This window comes from Andrena cerasifolii, chromosome 1, assembly GCF_050908995.1.
Source record: "Andrena cerasifolii isolate SP2316 chromosome 1, iyAndCera1_principal, whole genome shotgun sequence".
Taxonomy (NCBI): Eukaryota; Metazoa; Arthropoda; class Insecta; order Hymenoptera; family Andrenidae; genus Andrena; species Andrena cerasifolii.
In genome coordinates, this window is record NC_135118.1 from 13,494,881 (window position 1) to 13,519,997 (window position 25,117).

The following is a 25,117-nucleotide window of genomic DNA, read 5'->3' on the forward strand; positions in this document are numbered from 1 at the left end:
ACAAGCTCGAGTCAGCGGCGCGAATACCTTGAATTTTCATTCATGGTTATTATTAACCCCTTCGCGCCAACCTTCGGATCTTGCACAGCCCCCGCGTTTTTCATGTGTCGCCGTCAGTATGAGACACGAACCAACGTGACCGTTCTTTTACTTTCTCCGTGTGCTCACGCGAGCAGCTACAGAACCACTGTGGTCGTGTTTCTAGCTGCACAAGTCTTACGCCGAGTCCGTACATGCCTCGCCGAATATTCGGTATTCGTTCATGGATATTTGTGAATTATTATAGTTCTTCTTGAACAACGATGCGCGACAGTAGTGCTTCGCTAGTGAACAGGTTGCTCCGATGTTTGCTAATTTACTAACTCGAGTTTTTTTAACGCGGGCACAAGGTATTCGCATAGGAGTACCGCATGGGTGGTGGCGGTGTTATTGTCTACATGCAAATTCCAGGCTGAGTAGAAAGGAAATAGGCTTCGGGATTCTTTTGTTCTCTTCTTCAGCCAATTTGTGCACCTCTGTATGCTAAGACACTTGTTTAGTAGATTGTATAACGTGTTAGCGAAATTAGCATCGACCTTCATCCAGCTAGAGCTGAGCAGCCACGTGCTAATTATCATTTGAAATTAATGCAAATTTAAGTGAGCATTGGGTTAACATTATCCTTGGGAAATACACAGATGTGTACGCGGACCATCGGGTTCGTGGTGTTGAGGGCGTGCAATAAATTGCGTGTCGCCAAACGAATTTATACTTCCGTGGTCGCGGTTCGAAAAATTGCGGTGCAAGTTGGAAGATCGAATGAAATATAAGTTTACCGGTTTCAGATATCGTTAAATATCGCAGCAACGCGGGCATCGATACACGTCGCTATTTTTCATGCGTTCGAGCTATTTTTCCGCCGTACAATTGGACATCGGTATTGGTGTTCCATTGTGCGCAATTTATTATGTCTACAATCGTTGAGATGTAAACGGGATAACTAAATATGAAGATGAATATTCATGCATAGCCATGTAGCAGGTAGCGTATCCTTTCACGGTACAACGAATACGAATGTTGGTGGAATATTTTAAGGAGCGTTGATTTTTTTCTTTCTTTCATGTAATAAGCAAGAATTCGCGTAGCTCTGGTTCGATGTTAACAGAGTTATTACAGGGATATCTATTAAATTTCGAAGAATAAAATTTGTAGTTTAAAATAGCTTATTCTTTCTGAAATGATATAAATTTCTGCCACATTAATTTTTCTCGCGTTAGGGATTTCATCGAAATGGTGGTGAAATTCGATATTTCAACTGCAAATCGTTTTCACACCCCCTTTGATTGGCACAGGCGTTTCCCCCGTTTAATGAGACACTTCAACTGGAAACCCATTTGTAAATTATTGTCGCACACTCGTTCGCAGTATGCGAGAGATTTCGACTGTCAAATTAAAGAAAATTCATTGAACTGTTTTGGCATCTTCATCATTCGAGTATTTAACGTGCGCTGGAATTCTAATGCGCAAAACGTTGATGGAGTTAAAACGTATTTATGTTAAGTTAATCCAGTAGCTAGAGTTTGGTTTACAATTAAGCTCCTCAATTTTTATTTTACACAATCTTTTTTCAGCCATTTAATCCTCTTTTGCCTCTCCTTTTCATTGAAGTATGTTTAACCCTAAACTTTCCAACAAATCTCCAAAATGTCCTCACAAATTGCAACTTATATTCGAACTTCTTTCTGCCAGTAATTCATCCTTTCCACAATTCCGCTACTACTTTTCAGCTATCGTCCCAATGAACCGTTGCTTTTATTCGTACTCCTAAATGCGATACAATTGAATTTATCAAAACTGTATTCTCCATTTACAAGAAATTCCAACAGTCAAAGCTGCTCTCTCACGAAACGTGAAATATCAAAGAGAAACGGGCGCTTGTTGAAGATACATCGTTTGCTGGTCGTTCGTTCGGTGGTTGAGCGTTATTTCGTTAGGTTCGTTACGAGCACGACTTTAAAGTTGAGACTTCTATGTAACGTAACGTGACCCGTAATGTTTCCGATGTTATCACTATATAATTCATGACGGTTGGCGTACCGGCAGGAGACTGAATTTCGTCGTGCTTACGATTTACGGCTGTACGTGCAGGTAGGCCTGAAAGCACCGAGGTGCCGGAACGATGAATATGTTCTTGTGTACTTCATAACCCGAGAACTAGCGTTGGGACTTCGGGACGCTGCGCTGCAAATGTTTTTTAAACGAATCAAGAATACAGAATTTCTAAATTTTTAAAAATCGTAAAAATATTCAGGCCTGAAAAGATTAATTGAACGACTTTGAAGAGCATGCTTTTATTCATCCTACAGATCAATATACAGTAAACTGGGGGAACTTTGGCAGCTTTTTTTTTTAAATTTTGTTATATAATTTAAAAATTAGCATGTTTATATTTGCTTTAAGTATCCTCTCATAACATTGCGTCTTTTGTGATTGCACTACAACTGTCAAAATGCATAAAATCTTTGTCCTTTTTCTTCTTTAATACATGTTAAAAACGTTGGTGTACCGGGGTAACATTGGCACATCATATAGATAGCATTAACGGGTTAAGTTTTATTAATCTGAGGCCAGTAAGATACATTGACACTTAAATTTGTTTTATTTTATTTTTTACACCTTAATAACATTAATAGCTTTACATATAAATAGCATTAACAGGTTAACTTTTACTAATCTGACGTAAAACAATGTAATCCCGGCGTATGCCAATGTTTCCCCAGTTTACGGTATCTAATCGAAACAGAAGCAAAGCAGTGAACATTGAAAACTCCAAATTTTCAAGCGCATCCAGACTTCAAAGACTTCCAAGATTTCATAACATTTGCAAGACTGTGAAAAGCTACCAAACACAAGGTTCTTGCGACACGTTTGCAGTGCTCTAGAATTTTGGATTTTAACTCAAGATGTTTTGAACCGTCTTGAATCCCATCACTACCGAGAACCATCCTGTGCGGAATGTAGCGTTCAAAACAGAACTTTCTCTGCACGATCATCCGTGCCCTTCCAATACCACGTCTCCGTGGGAGTTTTGATTACTTTCTTAAATTCCGCTTACTCTTAACAACATCACCCTTCTCAGAGATATCGAATGATGGGTTTAAAGTTTCGAAACCGGGATTTTCGAGCGAGCAAGCTAATTAGAAAGTTTAGAAGTTCAACGGCCTGTGACACTTTTCGATTTTTATTCTCTAATTTCGCTGAGTTTCCACCTGTGAGAATATGTGATTTTAATCAAAACCTACAGATGCTTCCAAACTTCTGACCAGCGCTGTACTCCCATTCCAAATCACTGAACTTTGTAAATAATTTATCGCACCGTTAATATATTCGTGAATGGTGAATATTCTAGCACAAATATTTCTCCATATGCTTAATTTAAAAAGCTAAAATAAGATGTCTGATTTCCATCAAACCACCCACCACGCGGGACCATCGCCGTTCGATGCCACTTCTGCCACCTCTACACGTCCGTTTATCATATTTAAACAATTTACAAGGTCTCCTTAAGGCCCGATCCTTACACCTGATCGCATAGCTCGCCCCGACACGTGAGATTTTCAGCTAGTAACGCGGAGGCTTTGGCCGTGTTTAGTTACATTAAATAGAAATATAAAGGCTTAATGCAAATTGTCAATGTAATCAGCGGCCGTCGAGGAAACCTGTTATTTCTGTTGAAGATACGAGGAGACAGGGAAGGCTTCGCATGGCCCGTAAGCGATACGGGAGAAGGAAACCGAGACTTTGCTTGAGTAAGCCTGAATAAACCTTGAGACAACCGGCCGAAACCCTTCTCTCATTTTCCATCCTCTTTTACCAACAGCATCTCGCCCGCGATGGTCCCCCTTTAATCTGTTCTCCGCTGCTCAAGTCTGGCTACGATCGGCCACGGTGTTCTGGATTTCGTTTCCCGTCCGCGCGAGATCGCGAGATAGAACAGAAATTATCGAACGCCACGAATTGCTTCTAATGGTGGACGGGTGCGTTCCTTCTAACCGAGAGCAAATTAAACGCGAGCCTAGCCATTACTCTTTCTACCTGCACGGAGCTAAGAATCGTTGTGCAGTCGGGAACAGGTTGATTCTTGGCTGGTTGATTAGATTTCTGGCGCACGGTCACGAATCAGTGAAGTGTTCGTCTAATAACTTTGCTCTGGTAGTTGGCTTTTAAGTGTACGAATTATTGGCGTGCTTGCTTCCTATTTTAAAGGATAGGTTCGTGTGAACTGTAGTTTAGGAAGTAACTGATGGTTAGAGTTATCTTTGTATCGATTATGGGGGGAATCCTATTCTTTGGGCTAAAAGCTTTGCAAAGTTGGGGATTTTTTTTTAAGAAACCAGACATTTGATTAATATGAAATTTGGACCATATTTTGATGCACCTTTGAGGAAGCAATAGTTTTTTTTTATTAATTTTTAATGATAAATATAGGAGTTATACATGATCGACCAACGCGTCGCGCAAAATTCGCTGTCCGCTGGTGTGCATGATATTTATACTCCTGGTAATCTAAAACAAAAAAATGAAACGGCGTTTCAGTGTATACGTATGTAGCCATAATTCGATGAGCCAGAAAAAAATACAAAAATTTTTTGAGGAGTGTGGAGAGTTTTCAAGTTGAAAGATCTGAAACTTTAACTTTTGCTATACAATTTTGCGCCAATTTTCTTATGTAATCAAAGACGTATATAAGTTATCGGTATCCTGGTTCATCGAAGTATAGTGATGGTCAATCATGCACAACTCCTATATTTATTAAGAAAAATTTATATAGAAAAAACTACAACTTCTTCAAAGGTGCATAAAAACATGTTCCAAATTTCAGATTATTCGAATCGCTAGTTTCTTAAAAAAAAAATCAAAGCAAAGAATAGGATTCCCCTCTTGAAATTGTGAATGATTTAAGTGCCAGAAGAGAACAGTTTCAGTAGTTTCTTTTGAACCACAGCGGATGATTAGAGACTTTAAGACAGAAATTTAGATTTAAGATTAGAATTTAGATCCTTTTCCACTAAAAACATATTATTTTACTTCCACGGCGTTTACATCGTTTACCATTGCAACTTCTCTAATACTGTAGCTTAGGTACCTATATTTATTCGCCATTTATCAAGAAATTATGTGCGTAGTCAGAGACTAGATTAAGTAAAAGATTAGAATGAATAATTCAGTGATCATTGTACTCAATTTTATCGTACGAATTTGTCATCAAAGTGTAGTATATTGTTATATCATTCTCTAAATCCTTTAGTTTAATTTGAAAAACTGAAGTGGAATAGTGAATATGTTTCCTCTGCTGCGAAACTCCGAAATGGAAAAAGTTTCGAGGCCTATCTTCGTTTACCTCTGATTAGAAAACGTAGGCCAACGTTAAACGGTATTTATTGAGTTGCTGGCCTGAATGAAGCGCACGCTGCTCCAGAACAGGGCCAATTCAACTCGCAGCATTTTATCTTAAATTCGCGATACAGACACGCCGACGGTTAATTGAGCGAAAGCGATGCGAACGACCGGACGGCGGAATTAATTAAGCGATTAACTTAGGTAGCTCGCGAGGCCTCGTTAAGGGGTTAAGTTTCGAAATTGGGGACAACCGTGCCGAGGTCAGAGTTCGTACCTCGAAAGTGACATGTAACTGTATGTTGGACACCCACGCGCGACGGTGTAGTTTAAAGCACGAAAAGTACAGAGAGAGAAAGAGAGAGAGAGAGAGAGAGAGAGAGAGGATGTTGCAATCCGTGTAGCCGAGGTTCGATACGAGAGAAAAATTAGCACAAGGGCGTTGTGATTTATCGGCGTTTATCTGCAGGATTGATTCGTTCATGAGCAGGAATGACACGGGCATAACTTGTCCGTAGTATGTCCGTGAGTGAATCCGAGAGGTGGTTGAACGTTAAGGAACAACTTTCTTCCATGTAACAATCTGTTACTATTACACGTGTCGAAGGAACAATTTCCACGAGTGAACGATGGATAAAGGAAGAAATACTTCGAGAGGGACATTATTCAAGGAAAGTTCGTAAACATCGATAAAGTGGAAGTTGCTTCTCCTTCGTCCCTATAATTACCGTGATAAACTTAACCGCGTTTCGTACGAAGAAGCCCCTTCCTTCCGAAGGAACGCACCCCCTTCGACACCAGATATTTTCTTTAGCTAACTCATATGGTTTCCTCCACCTACCCCGAACCCTTGTAACGCTGAAACAATCACTCCAATTGACTCTCACTTTTTAACGCATACGCGGCTCTTCACTGTCACGGTTGCTAGAAAATTGGCCAGACCTTCGGCTCGTCCTATTCCCGAAAATAATATTTCGGCCGTCGTTCTAACAAATTACTTCGAACTCGGGATAAAGTGTACAGTGTATTTATTCTATTTCCAATAGGTATTTATAATATTATGTAATATAAAAAGATATATTTATAGTAAATAGAATAAATGCCTCCAGCTCTCGACCGGCTATATTCAAGTACTCTATTCCATATCGCTATTTTTCAGGAATCTAACTTATTTTTGTCTGCAAAACAGATGTGTCTATTTCACAACAAAATTCAGGTATACCTACGCATGCTTCTCTATCGCGACATAGCATTGCTTAGATTTCTCTAGTTCGTCGAAGTTAACACGTTTCATACGAAAAGTTATTGATCGAAATCAAGAGGCCAAGGTGTTCGAGTACCTTTTGCCGTGGCTGCAGGATACATTAGAGCTTTAGAACTCCCACAGCCACGAAACAACAATCACCCGCGGTCCTTCGATCGGGGGTTAAGTAAACATTTGTTCGATGTAGAAAGTTCCATTGTTATTGCGAAATGAAAGGTTCGTACGTTGAATATATAGCGTCTCCGTTATTCCTGTATTGGCCTATTCTCGCCGGGAATTCGTAGGCGTTTCTCTCCTACCTGGCCCACACCTACATCCACAGAGGCGGATGTCAGTGAAGAACGAAATAGATAATAGCAGAACGACCGCTGTTTCCGGCGCTGAATTTTTATTCCAATGGCTTTTCGTGCGCGCGTATACGTGTGTCTCCGGCGCATCAACGGAAATAGTATTAGTCACGGGACCACCGACTTCCTTCCGCGATTTGTTTCACTTTTGTAACAAAGCAACCCATCGTTCTGGAAGCCTACATATGTACGCGATGCTTCGAAACTACAGCGGCATGTGTATTTATAGATGTTGTTTCGTCTTGGAGATAGATGGAACATGATTCGTTGCATACGCTCTAGATTCGAATTGTGCAGAGTGGGATGATATAATGCTCCGTTATCACTAGAAGCGCGGCAGCTTCAGGTAAAGGTACCAATGCTCGGCCTAACCCAGTACCTGACCAGCGACGCGAATTTTATTTACTTTTAAGCTGAATTTTTTAATGTAATTAAAAGATATATTGATTAAAATCATTATTATAGGGAATTCAAAATCCTTAGGTAAAAATAATTATTTTTTAACGCACTACGTGCGCATAGCAGATTTCCAGGGATTTCTTAAGCTTCTGCCAAGGTACGCCGCTGATTTGTTGAGAAAACATTGACTGCATTTCCTATTTATATATTACTGGATTTATCACTCGGCTTCGCCCGGAATTTAGGTTTTGATTTTATAAACAAAAACTTCTTTTAGCCTTTTTTTGTGAAAATAGTCGCATTCGTCTGAATTAGTCAAGCAGAATGAGCTGAGGCACATTTCGTGACGCCAGAGTTTATCGTTGGAAAGTTTTTAAGCGACAGACAAACGCACAAACATATAGAAGCTTCCTGCTTTATATATTAAGATAATAATACATTGGTGTAATAGTAAATAGATTTAAATTCAGTTTAAGATAGTTAAACTTGCAAGGAAATGAATGTTTTTTGAAAGAAGTATAAGTTTATTTATTGGTACAAGAATTTCCTTAATGAATCAGTAGGTCACGTGCACTTTAAGGTTGTCTGTTCACTGGGACATTTGCATATTTTCGTATTTTCATTAGTAAATACGTTTATTATAACACATAAATTTTTTTCCAGTTTTCGAGAGTATTATATTGTGATATCCTTCACATTTCAACAAAATTTCTTTATTCCAAGATGGTGTTACAAATTAAATTAGAAGAAAACGTTGCCGCTATTCCTTAGGCTCCTTAAGCGTCCGGATATTGGTACATTTACCTTATAAGTCTATATTATAAGATGAGTAGAAGTTCAAATTCTGTCACTCGATAAATAAACTCCAAATTCTTCGTTAACTCTTTTGTTCACAAACCACCATTCCTTTTAACAAACCTGGAGGTGCAACGTATACTTTATACATTGCTTAACAATCTCTGTTATTAATTGATTTCGTCCGTAATAGATATTTAGATATTAAACTTGAGAGGAACGCGCTGCTAGTTTCAGTTTCCTGCAACTCGGGGTCCGTTCAATTATTTTCAAATTTTTGGCAGCCGCCTGTATCGATTTTTTGCGTGCTGCCAACGCGGACACGCGCACGCCAGTTATGCGGCAAGTGTACAACGTCAGATGAGAGGGAACAGAGGAATGGAAAGGAAATGTAAATTGTGCGAGTTTAAGCCGTTGTTATGTAAATCGGCGTCCCGAACGCATCCGCCGAAATAACAGGACTCAACCATGGGGAAACAACGGTACAGTCGAATTTATTGTGAATTTGTCGAATCGCGCCATGCCAATCGTGCGCCAGCGTTATGGATCATTCGTCTTCTTAGAAAGTACACGAATGTACATAAGGGTCTCCATTACGGAGCCACCGCACCGGCGGAACTCGTGACGCCTGCGTTTCGCGTGGTCAGTGGAGACGCTAACGAAATTACGCAACGAAGGCTGTTCGCGAGCCGCCTCGAAATGGCTGGGCTACGAAGGAAAAGCTTGCTGGACGCATAGCCAACGATTGGCAGCTTCTTCCACTCGCGGGCGAAAGTTCAGCGAAGCGGAGTAAAGGCACACGGGGCTGTGGAAGAATTGCCATGTGTGGGCAAACAGGCCCCAGGCTCCATCTGCCCACGTACCCCGCCGTATCTGTGCACGCACACGCGGTCCAGTGTTCCCGTACATCTATCCAGGAACGCGTCCACGTGTACCTGCACGTACGAACTGCGGTAACCTATGAATGATATTATGCCTTGCGGTTGCTTCACACCCGGGTAGATCTCATCGTATTATCGTCACCTCCTAAAAACCGGATTGGAGTAGCGGTGACCCCGTCGCCTCCCTTGAGTTCCGAGGTTGGGTAATACGGGCCGAAGCCGTTCTCTCCAAGGGCCCCGAAGAATTACTCGGAATCCCCTCTCTTCCGAAGTAACCGTAGCTCACGAACGAAACGGGAGGTTTCGGCGCGACGTACAATGAACGCTAAGGTGTCTGGACGGGGTTTGGCGAATCAGGTCACCCTTTCAGTTGCGAACTATTGCAGCGGATGCGTCTGGGTTAGGTTCTCGCAGTGGGCAGAGCAGTTTAGACAATTTCCACGATATATTAGAGGGGAAATGATTGTCTAGGTTCGGTAGATTTTCTTTTTGAAGGGGAAGCATTGCTGTGGCGCACTCAGAGGGAGCCAAGGGGGTCTGCAACCCCCAAAGAAGGGGCTTTGTAAAAAGAAAAGAAGAACGGATTTTATTCTTTAAATGAATTGTTATAATCACCTAATGAATTTTATTGGATTTGCATTACAAATATTTTTATACGGTCAACTTGGTTTCTCCCAAGATTAAATCCTGAATGCGCCACTGAAACATTGCGTGGTGCATTGTAATGTGTAGTTATTGGAATTTTGTGGGTTTCTTGTAGTAGTACTTTGTGGTTCAAGTGATGTTTTTACTTCGTTAGGGTGTTTGAAAATTTTGGTAAATTCCTGTGTCGAGTTGGAATGTAATGCTATGCTGAGTCTCCGTAGGATTACGAGGGGCTGAAATTTATCGCAAGGCTTGTTTCTTTGGGCTAATCTCTAATGTGACCTAAATATTTGTATCAGAAACAGGCCTCGTCTCTGTTAATGCTATATTCTTGTAGCGTGTTCTTTATTACTTCTTTTTTCACATCTGGATATTATAGACACGGTATACTTACAACGAGGGTAAGGGTATCATTTAGAAAGAAAAATGATGGGTGACATGTTTGCGGGACCGCTATAATAGTAATGGTGTGGGGACCATGTGATGCAGCAAGCGACATATCGTGTTACTTTAACTCACTTGATGACACTTGGTGTGACACCTACTACTCTCCCATGTCTTAGCACAGTTGGAAAGGGTTGACAGTGAAATTGCTCCAAAAATATTGTGCCTGTCAGAGGCTTCCACTTCCTTCCTGTCACATTCTTCTTGCCTCGTTCGTTCAGCCTTCTTTCATACAAATTGAAATCCATCAGTGTGGCATACTATTCCTAATTTTATGATTTTCTGTCACTTTTCAATTCTTCAAAGTTAGAAAAATTTCAGTTAAAGATGATGTAAGTCCAACAATAGAGCGTTCAGTTTCGAATAATCTAAGTGGGTATTCGAATATTCGAATACCAGAGAATTCGAATATTCGAATAATTAGGAGAATTCGAATATTCGAATAATTAGGAGTACCTATTCGAAAATTCGGAATGATCGAGTTTCGGATTGTACCGAATAGGAATCTGAACATGAAGTATTTTTTCACGCTTTATCGTGAAATTCTTTTCCTATTGGCTTACATTTTGAAACGAAGACAACCACCAGTTATTAGCATTATTATTTTAATTATTTTACAATCGTTATTCAAACAAATTATTCAAATAAATAATGATGAATTATTTGAGTAAATAGATGAAATAATTTGTTGTAAACAGTAAATATTTATTAAATAAAATATTCTACTAAAAAAAATATATTCAGATAATTACATTACATGCCTATACATTTACTCGAAACAATTAGAATAATTCATTTTCAATATAAACTTTGAAACATTAGTACAAGCAGACATTTTTGTTGGAAGTTAAAAGTTCACCGCAGTTCTAAATTCATCAATAATATTCGAATATTTGACAACTCCTAATTATTCGAAGAAACTATTCGTATTCGAAATTATTCGAATATTTCCAGCTCTAGTTCAAATAACAGAAATTCAGGTTGATTCTACTGTATTTTACAGGCAAAACTCTGAATTACTAAAAAAGTACTGTGTTTATAAATGGATCAACACAACTTTCCAATAAACCAATAACATTTCCTTTCCATGCTTTTTCTCTGCGTGCACGTGAGATTTATGAAGCGTGAACGAAGCACTGTAAACAGAAAGAAAAGGGTCATCTTTGTGTACACTTCTTCCCACGGACCTGTTCGAAAGGTGAATAAAGATCGTGCTTATCGTAGCTACGAATGCGATAGGGCACCTTTCGCGTTATCGATTGATTGCGGGATATTAATGGACTATTGAAAAGTAAACCTCGATAAGAAAGTTTGTCGAAGGTATTTCATTCACGAGAGGGATACTAGAAACTCAAGGTTTTGGTCAATGGTACTTTAAGTTACTTTTAATTCCTATAGTTTATTTCAATTGAACTACCCTAATACACCGACCACCACAATTGGAGAATTCTCCTATAAAACACTGTAAGTGCCAAAATTAAAAAAAAGAAAAATTATCAGAAAATGTTTTACTATATCCAGTGGTAATACTATAGGTACTGTAGAATTTGATTTTTGGCACTTACAGTGCTCTCTACAAGGGCTCTTCAATTAAAAATATCTCTTTACTCGATAAATATATCCCACATTAGCTGTCCAATATTTCCGGAGTCACTCATGTTACATAGTACCATAAGCGGAGTACTTAATCACCTCCATCCTCGTTAATAATTCGAGAAAGTTGCCCGCCACAAAAGTGGTATAGGCCCTCATAAGTCAGACGAAGCTGGCAGATAATTTTCTTCAAAAGTTACATACTTCCTTACACAGTAATTACAGTCATCAGCGTTTACTTTTCGAAATGCAGCCCTGCCCCAGAATAAAATCGAATCTATCGTAAATGTGCACTGACACTACTTCGCAGGCTAAAAGCTACATCTGCATCCTTAACGAAGCTCCAACATACTCATTAATATCCATGCAAATGATTACAAATTACAACTGCTCCATACTTTCTCCACTATAACGTTGCGAGTCCCCCAACACCGAATTGCTGCTCGATAGTGGCCCTGGCATCGGTCACGTATCGTTTTCCACGCATAGTGGCTTAATGCAGGGAAAAGCTGGACCTCTTTACCGCCCATTGTCGTCCATGTCTTTACGTGACGCGACCAGTTTATGCAAATAAGAATGGGTTTGACTTAACGCGCCGAGGCAACCTTGCTGGACAATGCCTATCATTTATTCGCAGCTGTGGCGAGATTTACAAGGCTGGACATGATTTGCAGCGTAAATGCACGCGCGCACGGATCAGACAAGCGGGCGGGGAAAGATCGAAAGAGGGACAAGGCGAGACAGCACGGTGGAGGTGTACCCTGTGCACCGAGCTATGCCAGTCTGTCGTGTCTTGTATGATTCATTGTAATTGTCAACGATCCTGTCTATCTAACAGTTGCTGGCGCAGTGGTCCACTGCGTGGCAACCTGTCCAGCGGTACCGCGGCTCGCCCCCCCCCCCCCAACCACCGATCCGTCGATGAGGAATTCGTTGAAGGGGAGCATAGTTCGATGGTTATCGATTTGACGCCGCGGGGTCAAATATCTGAATGACAGGTGCTATATTTTTCTGCCTTCGTTTTGGCGGCGGGAGGATTCGTAAGATGCAGGTCAGAGGGGAGGAGAAAAGAAAGACGTGGATCGATAAGTTATGGGACGAGGAAGAATAAACGAACAATTTGAAATGGTATTTTTTTTTCACTGAACGATGGCACATGCGATCTTCGAGGGAATGAGTTTTAGATTACAGAGCGGATTTTGCATTGGCGAAGAAATTGCTGGGGATTTCCATAGGGGATAAAGAGTAAAGTGGAAATAGCGAAGTAAGTTTCGTTTCAAAGAGTTTTGTCTGAAAAAAGCTTGCAGGAAAATTTGTATTTATAAAGAGAAATGATATAAGAAAAGATGTGTTACTATCTGCCTCGATTTATTATCAGCTTCTGATAGATTACTGATCGATGATCGAACGATCATTGCCGTGACTCGGAATGCACTGAAAACTGCGGTTAATACGGCGCAACGCGACATCAGGAGACTGCTGTCAGCCACGTTGAATATCCTGTCAGAGCAATTGGTCCTAATCTCATTTGAGCTTAACGACTAAGTGTCCTCGGCTTTTATCCCTTTGTCTGCCGTACGGACAAGTGGCATTCACGGGCGCCAGAACTTTATTCGGCATGATCGATCGACGGATCGGGCAATGAAACGGTTACAGCGCGGTGTCATACAAAATGACTCTGTGAATGGTTGCTTTGATCGGATGAAAGATGACGAGAAGCGGTTTAAAAAACGAGCGCACCGACTGCCCGCTCACGTTGCGAACTTTTTCTTTGAGATGGACAATACCAGTTGACAAGCAGAGATTAATCCTGAGGGAAAGAAATATTTCATACTCTGCACCTGCGAAGCACGACACTTAAAATCTTTCGCCACCTTATCGTTCTATTTCTGATAATCAAATTTAATATCAGAGAATATCAAATATTAACGAAGAATGTGTGTACTATCATTTAGAAAACCACTTCACTCTAATTGCAAGAACTCTCCATCTACTTTGGAGATTCCCTGAGTCAAAATATATCTGTAGAGGAGACCGGGGGTAAGTTGTTCCGATGGCTCTATCTTCAAAATAAAAAGAGCTTTGTACTTTAAATTATTTTTCCGCGTGAGTTGAACACGCCACTCTGTCGTCCACTTTAACAGCGTCCGCGACAGCAAATTGTGTGGTTGTAAGCAAGGCGAGTAAAAATTGTAGTCTATTTTAAATATTAAAAATTCCAGTCTATTTTAATTATTTAACGTCGATATTATAGATTGATTCGTTCTTACGCGAACATATGAATGAAAGGCGGAAAGGGACACGACTTCAATCGAAATTATGCGTAAAGATAAATAAAAACTGTCGGTAGAGAATTCAATATCTGCCACATGATTCTATCGAGATTTATTAAAATACTACAATGTGGACAAGAGTCCACAGTAGGCTACAAGTACAGATTTTTCTTTTGAAGATAATACATTTTTGTTGTTCCGAACCTTCATAAATAAACATTATTAATAAAATTCTGTTTTATTTCATTAGAAAATGAAATATCTCATTAAAAAGCAACTCTTATATCCTAGTAACAACTTACCCCAATCCGATAACAACTTGCCCCAAATAGGGGTAAGAAGTTCCGCTTCGATCAGCCACAAATAAATTACTTTCTATGGAAAACCTATTACAATATATTAAATACAAGCTTAAAATCAGAAAATATAATAAATTTAACAAAAAATTAGTCAACAGTGAAGAGAATAACTACATTATTTTCCAGTCATTTTTTATGTTTTATCGAAATCGGAACTTTTAGCCTCGGTCTCCCCTAGCCATTTTCCAAATATTTTTCAAAATATCACTGTAGATCGTTCTCTCAACTATCCAACTCTCGGCGCAATCGAGCTCACAGTAAGAATCGTCGAAATTAATACCGATACGATAAATCGTACTAGCGCATACTCAATTGTCAGGTTACGTTCGCGTCAATTATACAACTTATAGCTCGACCTACTCTGCGGATCGAGCTGTCTCGCTGAAATTGTGCCAGGCTCGCGTGCCTGAAATTGTTGCTACGTGTAGCGCAGATTTCGACGCGTAGCTAATGCGAGAACGTGTAAACGGTGCAAGTAGAATTCACACGGTGCGCGTGCCGTATCTTTTGCTGGATCCAGCCAGGCATCGGTCGATCGATCGTTCGGTAACCGATAAAATCGTGACTGGGAACGGTTTGCGGGTTTTATGGCGCCGACGCACGTTTCATGATAAACGGTCGTTCGTCGGTTTCTGCGCCTACCTCATTTGCTCACTCTGTTTCTAAATGTTCCGTCCGACGCCGCGTGCATCATCAAAACCAATTGAACGGCGTAAATCACGGGGAGAAAGTCACGAACGCGGCGAAACAATGGGATTTGAATAAGTAGCGTCGCACTAGAGTTATTGCTTCGACGCGGTACCGCGTGAATTAAATTCTGTTTCATTGAGGAGATGGAACGTTGGCACACTGTAGGAAAGTGTTTCTAACAGGATCCAGTAGCATTTGCTACCACAGTGCGCTAAATAGCAAATTGTACTGTTGGATGCAAGAAGGGCCTCAGTGCCAAACTTTGGTTTCAGGAAAAGTACCTATCTATAAACATTACGACGTTAGATATATTTTATACATAACGAAGCTGTTGTAAAACTGTCTATAATATTTGAAAATTGGATGTATCTGCTTACAAAAACAATTCAATTATCTTTATAACAATTTTTTTAATCTACTATAGTTTTCAAGATATACTGGAAAATAGGAAGTCATGTTAGGTACGAGAATTTCTCGAGAAATTTTATAATTGCTTATTTCTTATTTCTCGAGAAAGATTATAATTTCTCGAGAAACTTAAGTCTAGGAAAAATATTATAGATCTCATTTTTCGTAAATTAATGTATTACTAGTTAATCTCGAACGTATAAACACATCTACAATTTATAATACATCTTATTAATAACATTAGATCCTATATGAATTCCAATAGAAAATCACAGTACAGAAGATTCGATATTATTAACTGCTGAAGGTGCTCGTAAATTCTTATTTAAAAATTTAGAAAAATTGTATACTGAATCAAGTACCTAATGAGTTTCTTGTGGCTATTAAAGAAGAAATATTGAAAAGAGGAGATAAGACTATTGTAGCCCGTATAAAATTTTTGCATGATCCAGAATTTCTTCCAAAAGGATCAAAAGACGCAGATTTTGCAACAAAAAAAAAATAGATTCGCTGACGCTACATTAGACGCATTGTGCTATTTAAAAATAAATTTTAAAACCAAAAAGTAAGGAGTTCGCTTTGTACAAATTTTGTATTAAATAAATAAATTTACCAATTATATTTAATATCTATTTTTTCATTTACACAAGTTTTGTATAAATTAGACAGGAATAATCATTTAGTTAAAGTTTCCTTGTGTTTTTGATAAATATTATCAACATTATTCCAAAAATATAATTTTTGCAATATTTTTTTCAATTTCTCGAGAATTCTCGAAAAATCTCAAGAAATATGATCTCACTTCTGATTTCTCGAGAAACAAAAAATATCGATAAATCAGGAACACTAAGCGTTTCCCAACCTTTTTTGAGTCGCGACCCTTTTATAAGGTTAAAATAACCTTCGATCCACCCCATACAAGGTAAGGTAAATTTAATAAGACAAAGAAAACGCATTAAAAATATGTATTTCTGGATATAATTCTAACTTAATAATATTAATAAAAAGACCCCAAAAACTGTGGCTATCCCTCAGAAAACTCTTCGCGTCCCACTTGGGAGTCGCGACCTATCGGTTAGGAATCACTGCTACAATTCTACGTTCGGAAATATGAATTAACGCTTCGAGTGGCGTTTCCACGTGCACATTTTTTGGAAAGCATCGGAAATGTTACCCGAGTGTTTCCGAATGTTTGCTCGAGGCAAGTTACGCGAAAGTTTCTCGGCATTAGCGGACGTTCGGAGAGGCCTGTCCGACTTGAAGTGACATTCTTCCAAACCTTGCGCGCAATTACACTAACGACACAAATATCAAGCAGGTAGGTGCTTACCCACATGCTACTGCTCCTCAGAGATAGGTAAATTCTCCTTATTAAAACCTCCCAGAATTTGCTGATAACGATGCCCAACAGTTAATACGATATTAAGGAATGTAAATTAAAAAAAAAAAAAAACAAGAACAAGGGAGAGGAATAATTATTCGATTCGCGTGTTCAGCTGAATCGCTTTCGTATGAAAATGAAATAGCGGTTGGCCCCGAAACCAGTTTGACGGCTCGAAAACTTTTATCTCGGCCTGCTAAGGGGGTGTACACTTTGTCGTTCTGTGGTGAGATCTTTCCCTCGGCTAGAGAACGAGCGACACGGAAAAAGGTACTCGATGGTGTAACGAGGCTCTCGTAAATTATGAATTATTCAATGATTCGCGACCCAAGATGGAAGAGGCGATGAACCGATGCAGCTGCTGACAGGTTCACGTGAACAGCGCGTTCTTTGCATTGGCCGTGATCGTGAGAACGGCGTTAAAGCTTCCCGAACACGTTACCTTAATTAGCATTACTTACGACCCAGCAATCGGACTTCGAGGATCAACGATGCCACGTGCACCGTACACTTACATTTCAACGGGAAGTCGTACACATTTTATTATTATATTGGATATTATAAGCGATGGGATTATCAGGAGAATCGTCTGTGATACCGCACGGTTATTATGTCATTAACTGGTGAACAAACGGGACTCCAGGGTGTCGGTAGTTGTTCCTGGCGAAATGTGGCTGGTAATCTCAAGCGGCAAAAATATTCCAATCAGGCATTCACGATCGACTAATGCTCCTTAATGGCCATCAATTGTATGCAGCGGGTTGGATAGAATATTGAGGTCGTTTAATTCTGTCAATAGAGAGATATTCTTACAGCTGACGTGATACTTGCGGTAAGACCACAAGACGGACGGTCATAATGAAGCTTCCTTTAATTAGTTTCTTTTCCCTATATCTCGTTTCAGAGACGACGAAAAAATGGTCGCTCTCCTATGGAGAGGTTCTCATTAGATATTCGTTATAAACCGCCAGCGAAGTTTGCCCGTACCCTAGTTCTTGCTAGAATCATTAAAGACAGAGCAGAGTCGCTATCAAACATTATGGAAATCAAGCATGACGCGTGTCAGGCGAATTTCATTTTTTAAATTCGCCTCGTGAAATGTCTGATCACTTTCTTCCAAACGTGCAAGAAACAAATATCGCGTCCTCCATCCTCTGTACCTAGCCATTTCGTACGCGTTCCTTATTCTACGCTCGGTCTCGTTGCCATTAAAAGCAGGAAAACAATTGAGACGTTGAAATGGTGAACGACGTAAGTGCCAGTAGTTAAAAGGTTCAGTAGAAACAAAAAGCGCGCGTGTGTTCATTTTGTCACTTACATCGTGCATCGCTCGTTTATCGCTATGGATTATCAGCGCATACCAAATTTACAGATTTACAGGCAAACAAAAAGATTACTGGCACTTTCATTGTTTTCCACCACCACGAAGTTGACATTTACAATTTTTAACAAGTCAAAATGAATTATTCTAGCACTTATAATTTTTGCTATTCCGCAAGGAATTCATATTTTCTTTCGGCTAAAAAAATTGTTCTCCTTAACGCTAAACATCATCGACGGTGCAGCTTAGAAATTGAAAATCACGTTTGAGAAGCTCCCCTCGCAGTCTCCCTCGCGGCAGCTTTCTAATCCGACGGAGACGATGGACAAGCGTTGTTAAACTAGTAGGAGACAGGCTGAAACGCAAACTGGCGTCTCGGTGACGCAAGATTTATTTCACAATTTCCGGCCTCGGGATGCATCCGTTCGCACGCGGCCGACCTAAATTTCTGCACCTGAGGTGTGCAGCGTATCAAGCCTCTAGATAAGGATTTCCTTCTTTTTGCCGCGGCTTCTTGCGACGCGCCCGCCGCGAGATAGGAAGCTCGGAGCGCATGTACGCGCGGTCATTACGAGGCGGAGGAGAACGGCATCGAGTGCGCCGCGGTTTATAAATGCTCGTCTAACGAAGCATTCTACCGTCACGTAGAGATAGGTTTTTCAGCCGCGCTGGCGCGGACGAAAGCTGCTTAAGCCGTCAAAGGGACATTTTCCTCGAACTGCTCGTTAATCGCGATGGTCTTAAGGTACCAGGAGAGAATCCTTCTCGAATGCAATCCCCTAGCACCGAACACACGACACCGTATGCACGTATACTCGGTTGCATCCAGGGTCAGTGTACTGTGTGGGCTGGAACTAAAAGTCACGACATACGTATACACCGGCATAATACGTCGAAGATTGTATTTCATCGGAAAAAGGAGAGTTAAGAAGGACGCCGGTATACGCGACTAACGTTCTCCGCCGTGGAATGTCGTCTGCGGCGTTGGCTTCTCACTCTAGCTGCACAGCCGCGTATATAGGTACCGTAATCCTTGAACATTGTTGGAGCAGGATTCGAATTTGAACTGTGTCATCCCCCTGCACTGTGTCGTCGAAATATGGGGGACTGTTGCGCGCCTTGGTACCGGCGAAACGAAAACGAACAACGGCTCGCATTCGGATACAGGCGGGCATGAAGCATTGCTGCGGCTTATGCTGGACGCTCGAGAAAGCGGGTGGAGATTTTCAGACGGCGTGGTACTGTTTCGAGCAGCGGAGCACGCAGACGGGTGGCCAAGGAGCCCTGGAACCCCCCAAATCAAAAGGCAAAAGGAGATTAATGTAACCACGACTGAGGCAATTCAAGAGCTTTGTGAAAAGGAAAGAATACTGGATTTTATTTTTTAAATTTTTTATTTTATTGAATTTGCGTAAAAATATAGATACAGTTGAATGTAAGACTGATTAGGAGATTATAGTTTTTATACCAAAGATAATGTTTGTGGTTTAATAAACGATATAATTATCGTTTTGGTTTTCTTTTAAAGACAATACATTTTTGTCGGTGCGAACCTTCATAAATAAACGTTATTAATAAAATTCTGTTTTGTTTCATTAGGAAATGAAATATTTTATTAAAAGGCAACTCTTATATATTACAAGGGAAGATCCCCAACCAGAAAATTAAAAAAATTCTGAGACTTTGTGAATATGTGGGGGATTTCCCTCTGGTTACAACGCAATTTTTATTTGTGGCCCAAATTCACTCGAAGGGGGTGAAATTAACCCCTGAAAATTCGGCTATTTCCCAATTTTGTATTATAACTCCCGAAGTGTAAGAGATAAAAAACAGTTTCAAGACAAAAGTTACTTCTTTTAATTAGATCTATCATTTGGTAAAAAAAAATTATTTTACAGTTCACGAGTTATAACACAAAATCGGTAAATAACCGGATTTTCAGCGGTCAATTACACCCCCTTAGAGGGAATTAGGGCAGCAAACAAAAATTGCGTTGTAATCTGGAGGAAATTCTCTACAAATTCACAAAGTTTCAGAATTATTCGAATTTCCGGGTTCGGGATGTTTCCTAGTTAGTAACAATTTACCCCAATACGATAATAACTTGCCCCATATAGGGGTAAGAAGTTCCGCTTCGATCAGCCACAAATAAATTACTTTCTATGGAAAACCTATCACAATATATTAAATACAAGCTTAAAATCAGAAAATATAATAAATTTAACAAAAAATTAGTCAATAGTGAAGAGAATAACTACATTATTTTCCAGTCATTTTTTATGTTTTATCGAAATCGGAACATTTAGCCCCGGTCTCCCCTATTCGTTCAAACTGACTCTCCGAAGATTAAATCCTGAGTGCGCCACTGTTCGAAAGGGTAAGAGATCTCTTCAATAATATCGATCTCTTCAATAATCTCTTTCAATAATAACGATATGGAGTTAGCCTTTGAATGGAATAACACTGGGTAAAGTATCTCTATAAACAGAATAATAATATCAAATAAGCGAAAAGTGAAAACAGTTCTATTTTGCAATTTCTGTTAAACAGTTGCTCAGTGATCTCATATTAGTCGAGGATTTTTCACTTTTAATGCTACACTCTAAAATCTTGAACATTACACCATCAGAAAAGAAATCATCACTTTCCTCTTATTTAACTCTGAATTCTGTTTGTTGCTTCCACAACACGAATCGTCTCGTTGTACCTAGCTCGCGATGCTCCCCGATTCCACTGTCGCGATGCAAAGATTGTGCGCGCGGCTTGTTCACCAGGGGCAAGGTGAGCACGAGTGAATGAAAATAAGCCCCGTTGCCGGGATACGTTCCATTAACGGCGCATAATCTTAACGCCATCAACAATGGTTACGCGCGTTGCCTGGCAAATGCATATGCAACTCGTTACGCGTGCACCGCCTAGGAAGAAGGAGCACGCCGTAGGTTTTATCTACAATTAACCGATGTCTAAGCAGAGTTAATGGTACAATGCACTTCCTGCTGGCTGGTTGTTGCTACCGGCTGCCGCAATCAACGCTGCTGCAACGTCAAAGGGATGTCTTCGCCCCGTTCCTTTTTTGTATCACCCTCGAATGGTAATTGCCGTCAGCATTAATTACCGTCCCGATGGTACCCGCTTCCCGTCCCTCACCCCCGACGAGTTGTCAATCTTTGCCACCATTGCCAGCCAATTTCCACAGCGGACGCGACGTTTCGTTATCAGCGTTACACCGTGCCACCATTTCCATTGCCCCGCGACGCTGGATCGCGGGTGGCCCGGTTTTATTTAACACGCCAAGGGAATTAATCTTCCGCGGGACACCGAGGTACGACATCTCTGCCCTGTACAATCGAAAGATTGGAAGGCGCCAGGTTTGATTTATGAGTAATTTGTGTGTACCCAGCTTTGGAGCTGTCGGGCCACTACTGCTGTTTGCGCGTCGTCATGAAAGATCGATCGCCCGGGTGCTAATATATGGGTGGATTTGCTTAATTTTCGGGGATATGCATTCGTGTAATGTGTTTGACAACTTGACGAAAGTCACGGTACCGTGGCCAATACCTGTTTCGGTTGAATTCTCGAAATTATTATATCGCGAAGCTTGAGTATTATATTGTACTAGCTTTACCATCCGGCTTCGCCCGGAATTTAGATTCTGATTTTGTAAAAGAAATTTTGTTTGTGAAAATAGATAATTTTTTTTTTTGTGAATATATTCATTTGGATTGGCCAGGCAAGAGCTGAGGCACATTTCGCGACCCCAGAATTTACCGTTCGAAAGTTTTTAGGCGACAGACAAACGCGCAAACATATCAACTTTCTGCTGTACCTGTATATGAAGATTTGAAACTGATAGATTCTTAGATGGCGTTGAAGCATCACTTAACATTCTGCACTCTTAACTCAAGCCTGATTTTCCTTTTATTCCATCGTTGCTTTCATCGCCCTGTCTTTGCACATTCCGCGCCTAAACCAAACTTCCTTTGCGAAGAACGAATGATGCATTATACATGCGTACTCGCGATTAGGCTTTACAAGATTTATCTTAATACAATGGCAGCATTTATTACGTTATACACGGGCAACGTTTTCAAGCCCTGAGAATGAAGCGCAGTACAAGATAATCCTTGTCTTCTCTGGAAATTTAATTCCGTTGCGACGGATTAGCGTATAATTCTTGGGGGATTAGCGAAGGCAAGGAACAAGGAGAGTCGATTCCGATATCAAGCTCGCATTCCTTTCGCGGGTCGAGTATATCAGTTAACAAACTTGTTCGTTATCGTCCACAGTAGCGGCTCGTGAATTTGTGCACGTGGATTCCTGCACAGATGAAAAATCGTTAAGTCGCTCCGCGCACGCAATCCTATTCTATCATCCAAGGACGATTTATATACCTTTGCCGATTTACATAAGGAATGCATCGTATATTTATCTATAATGAAAATCTTATGCCACAGTAAATGGCGATCGTTCGAATCAACAACCTACTACGGCCACGTTAATTAAGACCCGGCGATTTCGCGTTTAATAAACTGTACACGGGGGAACGATTTTTTACGAACCGGTGTCCTCCTCTTCGTTCTTCGTCCCGCGTTTCGCCAATGCACAACGCGTTTCTTAACCCTACGCTCTATTGTGATGCTATCGGTCGATCTTGGATTTCCAGTCATGTCAACCCGCCAAGCCAGACAATCTGATAGAACCTTATTGTCTCTGCCGTCCTCGCTTCGTATGGTTACACGCTTTGGCTCTTTTAGGTCCCAATAAAACCAGATAGAGAGTAATCAAGATTTATGACATAGGCATGGCAATGAAGCCTGTAGAGGTATCGAAGGGTGAAGTGCGGACATACATACTTCTTCGGTAATTAATGGGCGAATGTAATTTTCTAAGGGCACTGGAACGCTGTGTGCTTGGAAGAGAGGCTTTCTGTACAATTAAATTAATTTTACGAATTTTTTGAGAGTTTAATCTATATATATATAATCTCTATTAAACTCGTAATTCGTAAAATTAATTTAATTGTACAGAATGCCTCTCAGTCTGACTCATCAACGTCCAGCTCAAACCGTTTAACCTAGGAACGTGAAATTTGGAAGGTACGTTGCTTTCATGACGTAGGCGCCCACTAAGGAAGGATTTTTGGAAATTCCATCTCCAAGGGGGTGAAAAGGGGTAAAATGTATTTTCTCGGATTCCTTAATATCTATTAGGCCCGATTAGATATCAACTTGGTTCTTACTCACAAAGATTGCCCACACAAATGCCTAAAAACCAATTTCAGGATTTTGCTCGAATCAACCCGTAAGGGAGTGAAAAGGGGTAAACTGTGTTTTCACGGACATCTCAATATCTCTTACGTCCGATTAGATATCAATTGGTTTCCACTTACAAAGGTTACTCACATAATTGCCTAAAAACCAATTTCAGGATTTTGCCCTAATCGACCCCTAAGGGGGTGAAATGTGTTTTCGTGGAGTCCTTAATATCTCTTAGGCCATTTTGCTAGTGACTAATATCTGTGTTTATATTAATAAATACTTTGGTAGAGCGTGCAATTGGCATTTTCCATGGAAATCCAGAGTATTATCTGCTTTTAATCTTGGTATTCTACTTCGGCTACTTGGTATTCTGCTGTCTCCTTCTATTCCGACAGTTGCAGAATTAAGAAAAATTGCTTCGTCTTATGGCGTGTATTTTTTCTAAAGTTGCTGGATGTAAATCTTAATATTACAGACTGACAATTTCCAATGTCTGGGGCGTTTTCCCACGCCTCGAATTTTTAAAGCGCCGCGAAGAAACTTAACAAAAAGTTTCAGAGAACAGAATTAATTGGAGATATTTGAGTAATGTTCCATGATGGAAATGAGTGCAAGTAGAATTAATTGAACGCTTGTATCAGTTAATGCAGGATAGCAGCAGGCATATATTTCCCCTAGAGTATCGATAAACTGGTCTTAGCATCCTCGTAAAATGGAAGCTACTCCAATTCTACATAATACTCCTACGAGCCATAAAGACTCGTTTCAGTGTGACATTAACGAGTGGTCTCTTTTTCACGCTGGTTGCTTGCTGCAAGTACGTCCTGCATCTATTTAACGCTGTCAGCTAGTTCGCCACAGATCCTGTTTCCATCGCCACGTTTATACGTCTCTAATTGCTACGTGTTCATTGATAACGCAACATGTTTTATTACCATTGATGTTTTTATACGATATCGTGGCTAAGTATGCTACGAACTTTTCTTCCTTCCCTGACGAGTGTTACAAACGCTGACGTTCCAGTGATCTTAACATCACTTCCTTTGATCCTCTTGCCTCTACTCCAATAAATTCTATTTACGGACCTGCTTGACATAGGTATGCTGAACTTTCAGCGTTCTCAATATTTTATAATTAATTCATATCATTCATATGGAAATGGATTTCATTTCTAATCCTTCGTGCTCATACATTCGTATAATCACAAATTAGTCACACGGGGTTCACTGTACCCTAACAGAATTTCTGAGTTACCATTTTCGTATTTTTGAATCTTTTCGATCATGCTATAATAGTTTTTTTTCCCGAGAAATGTAAATTTTGATATGGTGCAATTTATAGTTCAAGAAGAGCGATTTTCCACGGTCGTGGAAAAGAAGATATTTCCTTTTTTGGCGATAAATCCCCTTTGGAAGTCTTGCTCTTGGAATGCGATACACCCCGTGTGACCACTAAGGCTTAAATTAAATTCCATTTCGTTGATAATTGTATCTAAGAAAACTTGAAATTTGGCACAGTATTTACTTAGTATTTACTTAGTAAGGTACACGGATATTTAATTTCAACTCTTTTTAAGTTACTCAACATTATTCTATCTTTTTGAAACATAAATATAGTAGATGGCAAAGTGTACTGGGTAGGGTGGCATTTTTTATTAGATGGTTGGTGCATTCCTTTATCTTC

At 40.1% G+C, this 25,117-nt stretch overlaps 2 protein-coding genes across 3 annotated transcripts in view; one reads left to right on the plus strand and one right to left on the minus strand.

The window, feature by feature from the left end:
• LOC143372810 (uncharacterized) overlaps positions 1 to 3,162 on the minus strand; it is a 307,489-nt gene extending 304,327 nt beyond the window's left edge. The window contains exon 1 of the mRNA XM_076819375.1: positions 3,152 to 3,162. The gene's annotated coding sequence lies outside the window, so the exon portion shown is untranslated. The remainder of the gene's footprint in view (positions 1 to 3,151) is intronic.
• Positions 1 to 25,117, plus strand: part of Gukh (NHS actin remodeling regulator GUK-holder) — a 127,483-nt gene that overhangs the window by 62,423 nt on the left and 39,943 nt on the right. The window lies entirely within an intron of this gene.